General features: G+C 35.0%; 1 protein-coding gene across 42 annotated transcripts in view; it reads right to left on the reverse strand.

Moving 5' to 3' along the window:
* The window catches only part of OPHN1 (oligophrenin 1), a 716,686-nt gene that overhangs the window by 590,324 nt on the left and 113,089 nt on the right, over positions 1 to 13,273 (reverse strand). The window contains exon 1 of one of the 42 annotated variants that reach the window (XM_060407323.1): positions 2,086 to 2,134. The exons of the other annotated variants lie outside the window; for them this stretch is intronic. The gene's annotated coding sequence lies outside the window, so the exon portion shown is untranslated. Of the gene's footprint in view, positions 1 to 2,085; positions 2,135 to 13,273 lie in introns of those variants that run through there. 42 annotated transcript variants of the gene reach the window in all.

The following is a 13,273-nucleotide window of genomic DNA, read 5'->3' on the forward strand; positions in this document are numbered from 1 at the left end:
GCTACTAAAGAACTTATAGACACACAATTAGAATTGAAACATATTGAGGAATCTTGCTCATCTTGGAACTCTCCTATTTTTGTTATAAAAAAGAAATCTAACAAATGGTGTCTCTTAACAGACCTTAGAAAAGTTAATGCATCTATGAAACCTATGAATATATTACAACCAGGGATCCTATCACCTACTACTATTCCTCAAAATTGGCACATTATTGTTACTGATTTACAAGATAACTTTTTAAATATACCTCTGCACCCTTTAGACCGGGAAAGATTCATTTTTTCTCTCCCTTATCCTAATCATATCAGGACTCATAAAAGATTTCAATAGACTATGTTACCTCAAGATATGCTTAACAATCCTAATATTTATCAGAATTTTATAGCCAAAGCTTTACTTCCTATGTGACAGCAATTCCCTCATGCATATATCATTAATAATATACTGTAACTACAAAAAGGAGAAATGATATTTTTGATACTGAATGGCCATGATATTCTTTAGACTCCAGAGAAAACTGATTAAAATAAAATCTTTTTTGAAATTGCAAAACCGGTTCTTTTTACACGTGCAGTTAGGAAAAGGTTAACTCCTTAAAAAACTTTTTTTGGTGCTCCAATTCTGCCTGGAAAACAAAAACAGGCCAAAGAAAAAACCCAAAGTTAACTTGTCATGTCCTTGGGATACACAGCCCACTCTATCTAGGACTCCAGCCATAAATGAATTGGTGGAACTAAAAACAAAATTTTTTTAATATATAAATATATTAAAATTCAAAAATAAACCAAAAAGATATTTTAAATTTCAAGAAGAAAACTACGCCTATCTATCTAATATTATCTATGCCTCAAAATATGTCTTTGTTTTTGAATAATATGAAGTTAATGAGCTCTATTTAAATTCACTTGTTTGCTAATCTAATTAAGACATGTCTTAAGTCATCAACATTATATAATACTTTTATTATGCCTAGGTTTAAGGTAAATTAAATTTGTCAACAAAAGGGTAACTTTATATGATGAAAACTTTTAAATAAACTTTATTAAAAATAATTATATTTTTAATAGAATAATCTGTTATTATAATCTAAAATAATCTCTTAGGATTGGGGTAACTTAAGTTTCTGGAATTATACTAAATAATAAAAGTTTATTAAATAGCTAGGTCATTTCCAAATGAAGTAAGATTTTAAAACATTAATCACTGAACATTAACTTCCTCTTACATAAAATTTTTCTTACAGAAAAACTAAAGAGATTTTAAACTATTAATAAATATGTATATAAATATGTTTATATAAAAATAAATATATAATATATAATATGATATAATAAATATCTTCACCAATCTATAAAATACTAACATACAAGACACTTCATTGTTGCTAAAGAAAAGTAAGATATATGCTTTTGATAAAAGGATATAAGAAATGGCAAATAAAATGATGAATACAAAAATATAAAAAGAGTTTATGACAAATGAAAGAAAATTTTATGACAAATGGATATAACTCATTGCCCTGAACTTTCTTCCTCTTCCTTCTTACATGTCTCAATCAATACAAATTCTTTTTATTTTATATGGACTACACCTCTCCAAGGTGAAACTACACAATGTGTTATAACCCACCTATTAGCTTACTTTACAATAATGAGAATACCTAATTCTACAAAAATAGACAATGGCCCTACCTATATTTCTAAGCAAATTCAAACAATTTTTACATTCATTCTCTAGTAAACAGAATACAGACATTCCTTATAATCCACAAAGACATAATTAAACAAACACATTATACACTGTAACTACAAATAGAAAATTAAATAAAGAAAAATACACAGGAACACTTTTATCTTCCTTATCCAGAACACACTTTACTATATTCTAATACAATATAGTCTTTAAGCCTATAACTATTATTAATATAGCTTTATTTCTATTTCCAATCTGTAAGATTTTTAAAACAAAATAACATCAACTTCAATGCCTGTTTCACAATGCAAAACAAAACAACATAAAAAAGACACCATTTGCCAAAAAGATTGTTTGTTCCTAGGAATATCAAAAGTGCAAAATATTCACCTTCTTTTCAGGTATGTCTTAAAAGTATAATCATCTTCCTTGACACACTGAACAGAAAGATTCAACAACTGCCAGGCTTCATTTCTTTTCCAAGGACAAGGTCAAATATATTTGGGTATGAGCAACATTTCATTTATCAAGTTGTTTTGCATCAGCTTTTCAATAATTTCACTTAAGAAAAAATATTTGAATGTTTGCTCCTAATCCTTTGCCCCAAATAACACAAACCACTTCAAACACAGTCAGATTCCATTTATATCAGAAAATACATATATGCTAAATGAGAAAGAAATCAACCCATTATTTCAAAACCATAGCCAAATTTTCATGGTTACTTAATGATGAAAACAAGACTATAGTACCTCATGGAAATTAAGGCAAACTTACTTACTTACTGACACATTGCTTGGTTGGAACTGATAAACTCTGCATTAGACAGACTATGCCACTAATACCTGGGCCTAATGAAAAAAATATTTTTTAAATGGGTACATATATCTACAAAGGCTTGCTTTAAGCCACTAACTGTCCCATCTGTTAAATATGAGGCATAAACTATATCAACCAGAAAAACCTACCTCTAACAACATCAATGTTGTCAATCCCAAAATGCCCAAAGACCAACAAATTAACTTAAAACCAAAATTGAGTCTATTTGATTTACATATATGCAAAAGAAGAACAATAGCATTGGCTGAACAAGATGATGATTCATACCTTTGACACAGAAATAAATTCATGGAAACAACATTCAAGAAGAAAGTTTTGAGTAGTCAAGAGTCAAGGTCAATTTAAAATAAAAGCTTCTCAATGTCCTCTTGGGGGACATTATCTACCAATCCCCAAACAGATCTCTAGATGATTATTTTTGGACTGAAATATTTCCTAGGAATGTTTTCATCATTATCACTTTCCTTTCTTTCTATAACTATTATTAATATAGCTTTATTTGTTTTAAATTTTTTAAACTTACCACAAGCAGATATTTTGACAAAGGCAGAAAAACATTTTGAAACATTAAAGGGCACCTCCCTTCCTTTGCCCATTTGATATCAAGATGGGTTAACTAACCTATGAAAGTCTAAGAAACTCATCTTACAGGGAAAGGGATATGCTTCTATTTCTCCAGGTGGATCCAACGAACTCATATGACTTCCTCTCCAGAAGATTCAACCTAAGGGGGCCCCCAACATTCAGACTAGAGACAATGCAAAGAAAAAACACTCAGGAAGAAGGAATTCCAAAACAAGCCACGGTGACTTTAAAAATTTCCAAAAAACGCTGCACTCGACGTCACCAAACTTATGATCTCCCTACTTGGGGACAGATAAATACCCTTACTAATCAAGCTGAAACTGATTCCTCAACAGGGAATGCCTCGGAATCCTGAAAATATTTTTCTTTGCTATGCTTGCTTTGCTTGCTTTTGCTTCCCCTGCTTAGGCTGACTTGATTGATCACACTTAATGGGCTTATATACCTAACCCCCCTTTTCTATTGTAGGTTATAAAATGGACAGATATAAGACTAATCATATCCACTAATGACTCAACACATATGCCCCTCCTTGGAACTTGGAGGGGCCCTCTCACCCTGAAGAAGAAAAACTAAAATTAGTATCTCTCTAGGTTATGAAGTCCTTTCTTGGTATATGGGCCCAACAGAATTATGCATAAATGTTAGCTGACAAACTTGGGCTTTCACCCTGCCTCTAAAAGAGGACTTTCAGACACTGCTTGGATTATTTACTACCCTTTCTTTGTCCTTTCTTTGTCCATGAACCATGTTTATACTACTAAAACTTTAGGGAAAGAGTTAAGGAAAAAACAAAGAACACTATGCAAAGGTCAGGCCAAATCAAGAAAATTAATGTTTATGGCTAATCATACAATTGTTGATTGGGGACCCCATGGTATGTGGCTCAGAGGGTAAACAGTCTGCTTGCAATGCAGGAGACCTGGGTTCGATCCCTGGGTCGGGAAGATCCCCTGGAGAAGGAAGTGGCAACCCACTCCAGTACTCTTGCCTGGAAAATCCCATGGACAGAGAAGCCTGGTAGGCTACAGTCCATAGGGTCGCAAAGAGTCGGACACGACTGAGCAACTTCACTGATTTCACTGAACTGCTCAGATGATATTAATAACACTATATATGATTATATAACTTAAATAACATAGAAGGTTACTAATACTACAATGGAGCATTACCATGACAGAGGACTTCTTGGATGGCTTGAAGATGGAATGGCCCCGCCTCATCCTCAAATCGTTCTTGATAAACAGATTGGGCCTGAACAATGGGATATCTGGAAACTTGCTGAAAGCTTCAAGGAACTTGGGACTTGGACTGGACATTTCACAAGCACTAATCGTAGCCATAGCAATTATTTCTTTTGCTATAATGAATCATATTTTATACAAGCCTCTGTTCCACTTCCTTTTGTTGTAACTATAAGAAACTTACAATTCAATAAGACTTTATATTCTGTAACTTGTAAAAATTGTAAATTATATACTTGTATTAACACCTCTATTTCCTTGAGAAATCACTCCCTTTTGATTCTTTGATTTCAACATAATCTACGGTTACCAAAATCTCCAACGGCCCTAGGAAGGAGGTCCCATGGCTGGACTTGCTTCCCAGTTACTTACTAAATTGCTCCAATGATCTAAGCAATTCATTGGATAACTAATTTTTGGCATTTTGAGATCAATAGCTATTTGCACCACTGCTGCTGTCACTGGTGTTGCTTTAAAAACCTCAATTCAAACACGTAATTTTATTCAAAATTGGACTAAAGATGTCCATACTGTGTGGGCCACTAAGTCTCAGATAGATGAGGATATTCAAGAGGAAATACAGGAACTAAAAACAGCCATCATATAGGTTGGAGATCAATTAACAGATGTACAAAAACAGGTAATGTTAAAATGTGATTAGAATTCTACTCAATTTTATGTTACTCCTGTTCATTTAAATAATAATGCCTATAACTGGGAACAAATCAAATTTCATTTACAAAACATACATGATAATGTCTCTCTGAATGTACAATTATTATAAAAAGAAATATTTGAAACCTCTTCTAATAATCTGCCTACTTTCACTAATTTGAAAACTTTAGCTGAACAACTAGCTAATCAATTATCTGGGCTAGAACCACGTGGATGGTCTCAAAGCATTACTCATAACATCGGGTCTGGAACTGTAATTTTAATGATTGTCTTGATAATTATATTTGTCATCTACCATTGCCTTCATGCAAAGATTGTTAAAATTGGACAAACTCTAATGATCAGAACTCTTTTTACAAATATTATAAACAAATAAGGGGGAACTTTATTAAAACTCTGCTACACAAAAGCTCCTGAGTGATCAAGCCTGCTCCCTGGTCCCGAAACTAAAACTTCAGAGATCACGAATCCAACATCGTTCACCATAAGCTATCAGGAGCACATCAATACATAAGACAAACAGTAACAGACATAAAAGGAGAAACTGATAGTAACACAGTAATAGTAGGAGACTTTAACATCCCACTTACAACAATGGACAGATAATCAAAACAGAAAATTATAAGAAAACACAAGTCTTAAATAATATATTAGACCAGATGGATCTCACTGATATCTTCAGGACATTCCACCCAAATGCAGAACACACCTCTTCTCAAGTGCATTCTCCAGGATAGACCACATCTTGGGGCACAACTCAAACCTCAGTAAATTTAAGAAAATTGAAATCATATCAAGCATCTTTTCTGACCACAATGTTAAAGAGACTAGATTTTCATTACAAGGAGAAAACTGTAAAAAACACAAACACAGGGAGATTAAACAATACATTTCTTTTTTTTTTTTTTTAGTTTTTTATTTTTTAAATTTTAAAATCTTTAATTCTTACATTTCTAAATAATGAACAGCTTGCTGAAGAAATCAAAAGGGAAATTAAAAAAATCCCAGAAAACCTCAGACACACACACACACACACACACACACACACACACACACACACACATATATATATATACATATGTCAATAGATGCAGAGAAAGACTTTGACAAAATTCAACACCTATTTATGATTTAAAAAAAAAAAACTCTCCAGAAAGCAGGCATAGAAGGAACATACCAGAACATAAGACATGGAAGCAACCTAGATGTCCGTTGGCAAATGAATGGATAAGAAAGTTGTAGTACATACACACAATGGAATATTACTCAGCTATTAAAAAGAATGCATTTGAATCAGTTCTGAGGTAGATGAAACTGGAGCCTATTATACAGAGTGAAGTAAGTCAGAAAGAGAAACACCAACAAAGTATATTAACACATATATATGGAATTTAGAAAGATGGTAACAATGATCCTATATGCAAGGCAGCAAAAGAGACACAGATGTAAAGAACAGACTTTTGAACTCTGTGGGAGAAGGTGAGGGTTGGATGATTTGAGAGAATAGCATTGCAAGATATATATTACCATATGTGAAATAGAAGTCCAGTTCAAGTTTGATGCATGAAGCTGGGCACCCAAAACCAGTGCTCTGGGACAACCTAGAGGGTTGGCATGGGGAGGGAGGTGGGAGTGGGTTTCAGGATGGGAGGGACACACGTGCACCCATGGCTGATTCATGTTCATATATGACAAAAACCACTACAATATTGTAAAATAATGATTCTCCAATTAAAATAATTTAAAAATAAAACAAAGGAAGGGGAAAAATCAGAAATAAATAAAACAGTATGCTATTAATTAACAAGAAAATTAGAGTGGTGGCATTCTGAGGTGATTTATTTTCCTCTTCTTTATTTCAAGGATTTTTATGTCGCAGCACTGACTTATTTTGGGGGGAGGGAGGAATTAAAAAACAAATATATAAACACATATGAGTAAAATAGGTACATAAAAAAATTTTAAAGCTTACCTTATGGGTAAAATTAGTTTTCACTGTTATTACAAGAGTATTTTAGTAGTAAATAAATACCTTTTTTAAAGAAGTTATAGAGACCATTATTAGCAGAAGTGCCAACTGAACGACCTTGAAACACACACACTGTTATAGGTGGAGCCAAACCAGCTGAAACAATAAAGGAGTGGAGTACCCTGAGCACTACATGAAAGTTGTAATTCTCATAACTGAAGAGCTGAACAGAGAGGTGACCAAGAAGACAAACCACTATTAATAGGAGTACAACAGAGTCCGAAGAGAAATGAGCAAGAAAAGAAACAACAGTGATTCAAGAGAAGACAAAGAGATCTGTAGAAATGACAAGCACAACATATCCATTAGTCTATAACATGAAACAATCTAATTAGGCAATAAGGAGATAATGGGGACCCTTCCTGGAATATAGCAGGTGGCTGAGAGAAGTGGCTGCTTCAGTAGAATGCTAAAAATGCCCCTAGAACCTAGAATATCAGTACAGGAAGACCCATGAGAGGAACCAATGTAACCTATGATTTTACACAGTTGGAAACCTAGGCCAAGAAAAGGAGAAGGACATTGTGAAAAGTCCACAATGAGTTCTGGCTTAATGTATTCTAACAATTAATACCAGGCCAGATCTCTTTCCACAAACACCAACTGTTTTCTCCAAAGCTCTGTATGCTTACTGCTGCTGCTGCTGCGTCGCTTCAGTTGTGTCCGACTCTGTGCAACCCCATAGACAGCAGCCCACCAGGCTCCCCTGTCCCTGGGATTCTCCAGGCAAGAACACTGGAGTGGGTTGCCATTGCCTTCTCCAATGCATGAAAGTGAAAAGTGAAAGTGAAGTCACTCAGTTGTGTCTGACTCTTAGCGACCACATGGACTGTAGCCTACCAGGCTCTTCCATCCATGGGATTTTCCAGGCAAGAGTACTGGAGTGGGGTGCCATTGCCTTCTCCATCTGTATGCTTAGAATGTTACTATTTTTTACAAGGGAAATCAAAAGCCTTCAAATCATTATATTCCAAATTGTGTTCATTGTAAAAAATCAGGCAATGTAATCTCAATTGCTCTCCAGAGAATTCTTCTGGGAAAACAATCCAGTTTCTTTAACTACTTTCAATAATCTCTCATATGTATATACAAGACAGAGTGTAAGAAGCAAGTACAGAACTGTAGACCACTTGACATTTGTCAGTACGATACTTGCTATGTCAGAGGAAGGACACATATCCAAAGCCCATCTCTTTCACCTATCCCCTGGCTCCTACCTAGGCATATCCTCTAATGTCTTTAAGAACAAATGACAGGAGGCCTGATCTCCTAATACTGTCTCAGCTATTCACAGCTAAGTAATATTGCACCCAATTTCCTTCATCAGTAAATGAGAGGGCTACAGTGAGATGACTTCAAAGGTTTCTCCCACCTTTAACGTACTATGATTTTGTGAAAGCTAAATTAACACTGCCATAATCAAATTCCTAACACCTATAGAGAGTTTGAATATATTGAATATATTCAAATGTATATTTCCTTATGAGAAAATTAGGAACTCTCCTCTGGGAAATCAGTTGGTCCAATGGCCTAAATTCAAAACTTAAGAGTCCAAAATTATTGATTTTATCACTAAGTCTGCTAAAAAGTTCTCTGGATATACCTGAGTACATTCCAAAGGAAGGAGCCATTCTAATCAGGGTCAGTGGATCAGTCAAGCTATGATATAAAGAATACAAATTTTGCAAGAATTTTGGTGAGGGAGAAGACGTGAATTTCGGAGATAAAAGAGATCTTAAACAACACTTTAACAGAGTAACCTGTCAAGAAATACACATTGGCCTGGGAATCAGTAGACCTGGAATCTAGTTCTGAGGCTGCCAATTACCAGTTGTGTGACTAGTAGGAACAAGAGGCTAGGATTAGGGAGGGCAGTAACACTGACTGAGCATCTACTATGTGCCAGGCATATGAGTTATACATAATGACAAGGGAGAACTACTTTCCCCAAGATTTTTTCCAACGTAAACATTCAAATGTATTATCTATTAAAACAAAATATAGAAGCAGATGCACTCAGTTATGCAAAACTCATATTCTGAGTGTTGGTTTTATATGCAGTTTTATAACTGGAGGGCATAGCTGGCAGAGAGAAGAGAAGTTAATCAAGTTTTGAAAAGGGAACTAGCAAGTGTGAAAGTGGATGATGGAGAGAAAACATAGTAGCTGTATGAACAGGACCAGAGCAAGAAACCTATTACAAGAATAATGAAACATGAGACTGAAAAAAAAGAATAGAAAAGGAGCAGTTTATTAAACATTTACCAAAACAATCAATCACCAACAGTCTACAAAATATATGATATGCATAGAGGAAAAGACTGAAGGAAAATGTCAAAAAAAGTGGTTTTCACTGAGACTGTCCATGAGTGTTACTTTCTTATTTATACTCCTCTGTATTTTTCAAATTTTCTTAGTGAATATATACTGTTATTATTATAATGGGAGAAGAAAAAAACCTCCTGCAAATGTTTATTTACTCAGCATCTATTTTGTGTCAGGAACTGTGACAGGTATAGGGCTGAAAACACAAACAAGAGGGTGACTATTTTGGCATAGGAGAGGTTTCATAAAATAATGATTTATATTTGGCTGTAATTTCAAAGATAAAGAGAATCTCTTGTGCCTGTTGGGTACATCACAGGTGCTTTGATCTCCAACCCTCAAGAGATCTTCAAGAAGCTTTTGAGAAGTGATTGCATGGGAGTGTTGATTTCAGACAATGGAGAATCTGAGCTGCCTTTGTAAGGCAATGGTGTTTGTCATTCATCTGTGCCTGGTTGGTCCAGATACTAATGACTTGTCCTGTTGTGTGGCATGCATGCAGTCATGTGACCCAGCCAACACTGTGCATCTCATCATGTGAAGTCACCTCATCCCCTTCCAACCCTCACTAGCCAAGTAAACATTATATTGTATTAGCTCCAACTACAGATTGAAAAGAACATTACTATTTATAATGCAGTACTTCATAGACTTGTATATTTCTAATTTAATGGTACAAATATTAATATACATACTATACAGCTCAGATTTTAAAGTTAATATTTTTATATCCCTGAAATGTAAGATGTTTGTTACACTGTAGTACTAGATTTGCTAGGGAACCAAAAACAGCATTTATGGATGAAAGTGAAACTGAGTTGCTCAGTCATGTCCAATTCTTTGCGATCCCATGGACTATATAGTCCATGGAATTCTCCAGGCCAGAATACTAGAGTGGGTAGCCTTTCCCTTCTCCAGGGGATCTTCCCAACCCAGGGATTGAACCCAGGTGTCCTGCATTGCAGGCGGATTCTTTACAGGCTGAGCCAGGGAATGGATGAAATGGTTGCTTATATTTTAGTCAGGGTTTATAAGTTTAGATGGTCAAATTTATATTTCCTAGTGATGGAAAATTCATTTTTCTTTATTTTTCAATATTAAAAAGGCTCAGTATGCACAGGGCATGTGTGTGTGCTAAGTGGCTTCAGTCGTGTCTAACTCTTTGCGACCCTACGGACTGTAGCCCGCCAGGTTCCTCTGCCCATGGGATCCTTCAGGCAAGCATACTGGAGTGGGTTGCCATTCCCTCCTCCAAGGATCTTCCTGATCCAGCAATCGTACCTGCATCTCCTACAACTCCTGCATTGCAGGTGGATTCTTTACCACTGAGCCACCTAAGAAGCCCATATGCACAGTGGGGCTCTGTATATACTCTTTAAAACTATGGCCCTATTAATCTTATAAGTGTTACTTATGGGTCAAGCAATATAAACTGCATAAATGTAAAAACAAACAAAAAAGCTCCCCACACATACCCCTGGAATGTATGGTTAAAAAAAAAAGGTAAAGAGATATTCACCCAAGTGAGAAAGGAAGTGAAATTACAGGCAGAGAAAATATCAAATAAAGAGGCAATGAATCTAGGGGGAAAAAATAGAAAGATTCTGAGAACACAGTTGACAAGTAGGGGATATGAGGAGAAGCAACAGGAAATAAAACTAAAGAAGTATTATAAATAGAAGAAAAACTGACAAGCCTTGAATGCCACACAAAAAAAAATTAAATTTCAACCTACAAAAACTTCTATGAACCAAAAAATAACCAAATCATATTTTCATGGTAGGGAGAGACTTTAACATGCTAAGTGTTACTGAGGTGTAAGATTGAAGATTGCCTCTGCCATATTTTCAAATCTCTTAGCCCACATATTATCTTTAAGTGACTTCTTTATTTATCAGAGATTCTTTTGTGTTTCCCTTAAGTAGATTTCAGCTACATGACTATGTCACAGGAAGGGGAAGACATAGGCTAGGAAGTCAGTAGCATTATTTTCTCTCTTCTCTCCAATGAGTGTATATTCAAGAGTGCTCTCAAAAGAGAATTACAAAATTCCAATTTATCTGTATATAGTTCCAGAAAGTAAGGGGAAGCACTGATTTAAAAGGTTCTATCCCTACATAAATGCAAAACATGTAAGAAATAATATGAACAGTTATATGCCAGAAACTGGACAACCTAGAAGAAACGGACAAGTTTCTAGAAACATTCAGTCTGCCAAAATTCAATCAAGAAAAACATATAATTTGAACAGACTAATCACCAGAAGTGAAATAGACTCTATAATAATAATAAAAGGCTCCATGCAAACAAAAGTCCAGGACCAGACAGTTTCACTGGGTAATTCTACCAAACATACAAAGAACCTATACCAATTTTTCTCAGGCTATTCCAAAATATATAAGAGGAGGAAACACTCCCAAGTTCACTCTATGAATCATCATCCTGATACCAAAATCAGACAAAGACACTACAAAAAAGAAAATTTCAGGCCAACATCTTTGATGAACATAGATGCAAAAATCCTCAACAACATATTAGCAAACCAAATCCCACAGTACAAATAAAAAGGATCATACATCATGATCAAGTTGGCTTCATTTCAGTGTTGCAAGAACAATTCAACATATACAAATCAATCAATGCAATGCATCACATTAACAAAGGAAAAGACAAAAACCATATTATCATCTCAATAGACACAGAAAAAGGATTTGATAAAATTCAACAGCTATTCATGATAAAAACTTGTCACTAAAGTGGGCATAGAGGGAATATACCTAAGCATAATAAAAGCCATTTATGACAAACCCACAGCCAACATAATACTTAATGAAAAGCTGAAAGCCTTCCCATTTAATTCAGGAACAATACAAGGAAGGATGCCCACTCTCACCACCTTCCTTTACTGTAGTATTGGAAGTCCTAGCCACAGCAATCAGGCAAGAAGAAGATATAAAAGGCATTCAAATTGGAATGGAAGAGGTAAAACTGTCCTTATTTGCAGATAGCATGATACAGGGAATCCTACAAACTTCACACAAAAACTATTAGAACTAATTAATGAATTCACCAAGGTAGCAGATGTAAGATTAATATACAGAGATCTCCTGCATTTATTTACAGTAATAATGACGTATCAGAAAGTAAAAAAAAAAAAAAAAAGTCCATTTAAAATTGTGTCAAAAAGAAATACCTCAGAATAAATTTAACCAAGGAGGTGAATATCTTATAAACTGAAAACTATAAAACAGTGATTAAGGACACTGAATGAATATGATCAACAAAGTGAAAAAAAAAAGCCATCCCCAAGTCACATTACTATTTCATAGAAACTAGTTAATCACCAGAGCCCACTAATTTGCTCTGCATGTATTTCTCACAGGCTTTAATCTCTATGTAAAGAAATAATATCACCAGGTCTACAATTTATACTGTGGGTGCTTTGCTGTGCTGGGTCACTCAGTCATGTCCATCTCTTTGTGACTCCATGGACTATAACCTGCCAGGCTCCTCTGTCCATGGGATTCTCTAGGCAAGAATACTGGCGTGGATTGCCATGACTTCCTCCAGGACATCTTCATGACACAGAGATCAAACCCTCTTCTCCTGCGGCTCCCGCATTGCAGGAAGATTCTTTACCACTGAGTCACTGAGGAAGCTCAATCAATGTGATACATGACATTAACAAATTGAAGATTAAAAACTATGTGATCATCTCAATAAATGCAGAAAAAGTTTTTGACAAAATTCAACACCTACTTATGATTTTTTAAAAATAAAACTCTTCAGAAAGTAGGCTTAAAGGAAAGTAACCTTAACATAAAAATACAGGATGTATATGACAAATCTACAGCTAACATCATACTCAATGGTGAAGAGC

This window comes from Ovis aries, chromosome X (assembly GCF_016772045.2).
Source record: "Ovis aries strain OAR_USU_Benz2616 breed Rambouillet chromosome X, ARS-UI_Ramb_v3.0, whole genome shotgun sequence".
Classification (NCBI taxonomy): Eukaryota; Metazoa; Chordata; class Mammalia; order Artiodactyla; family Bovidae; genus Ovis; species Ovis aries.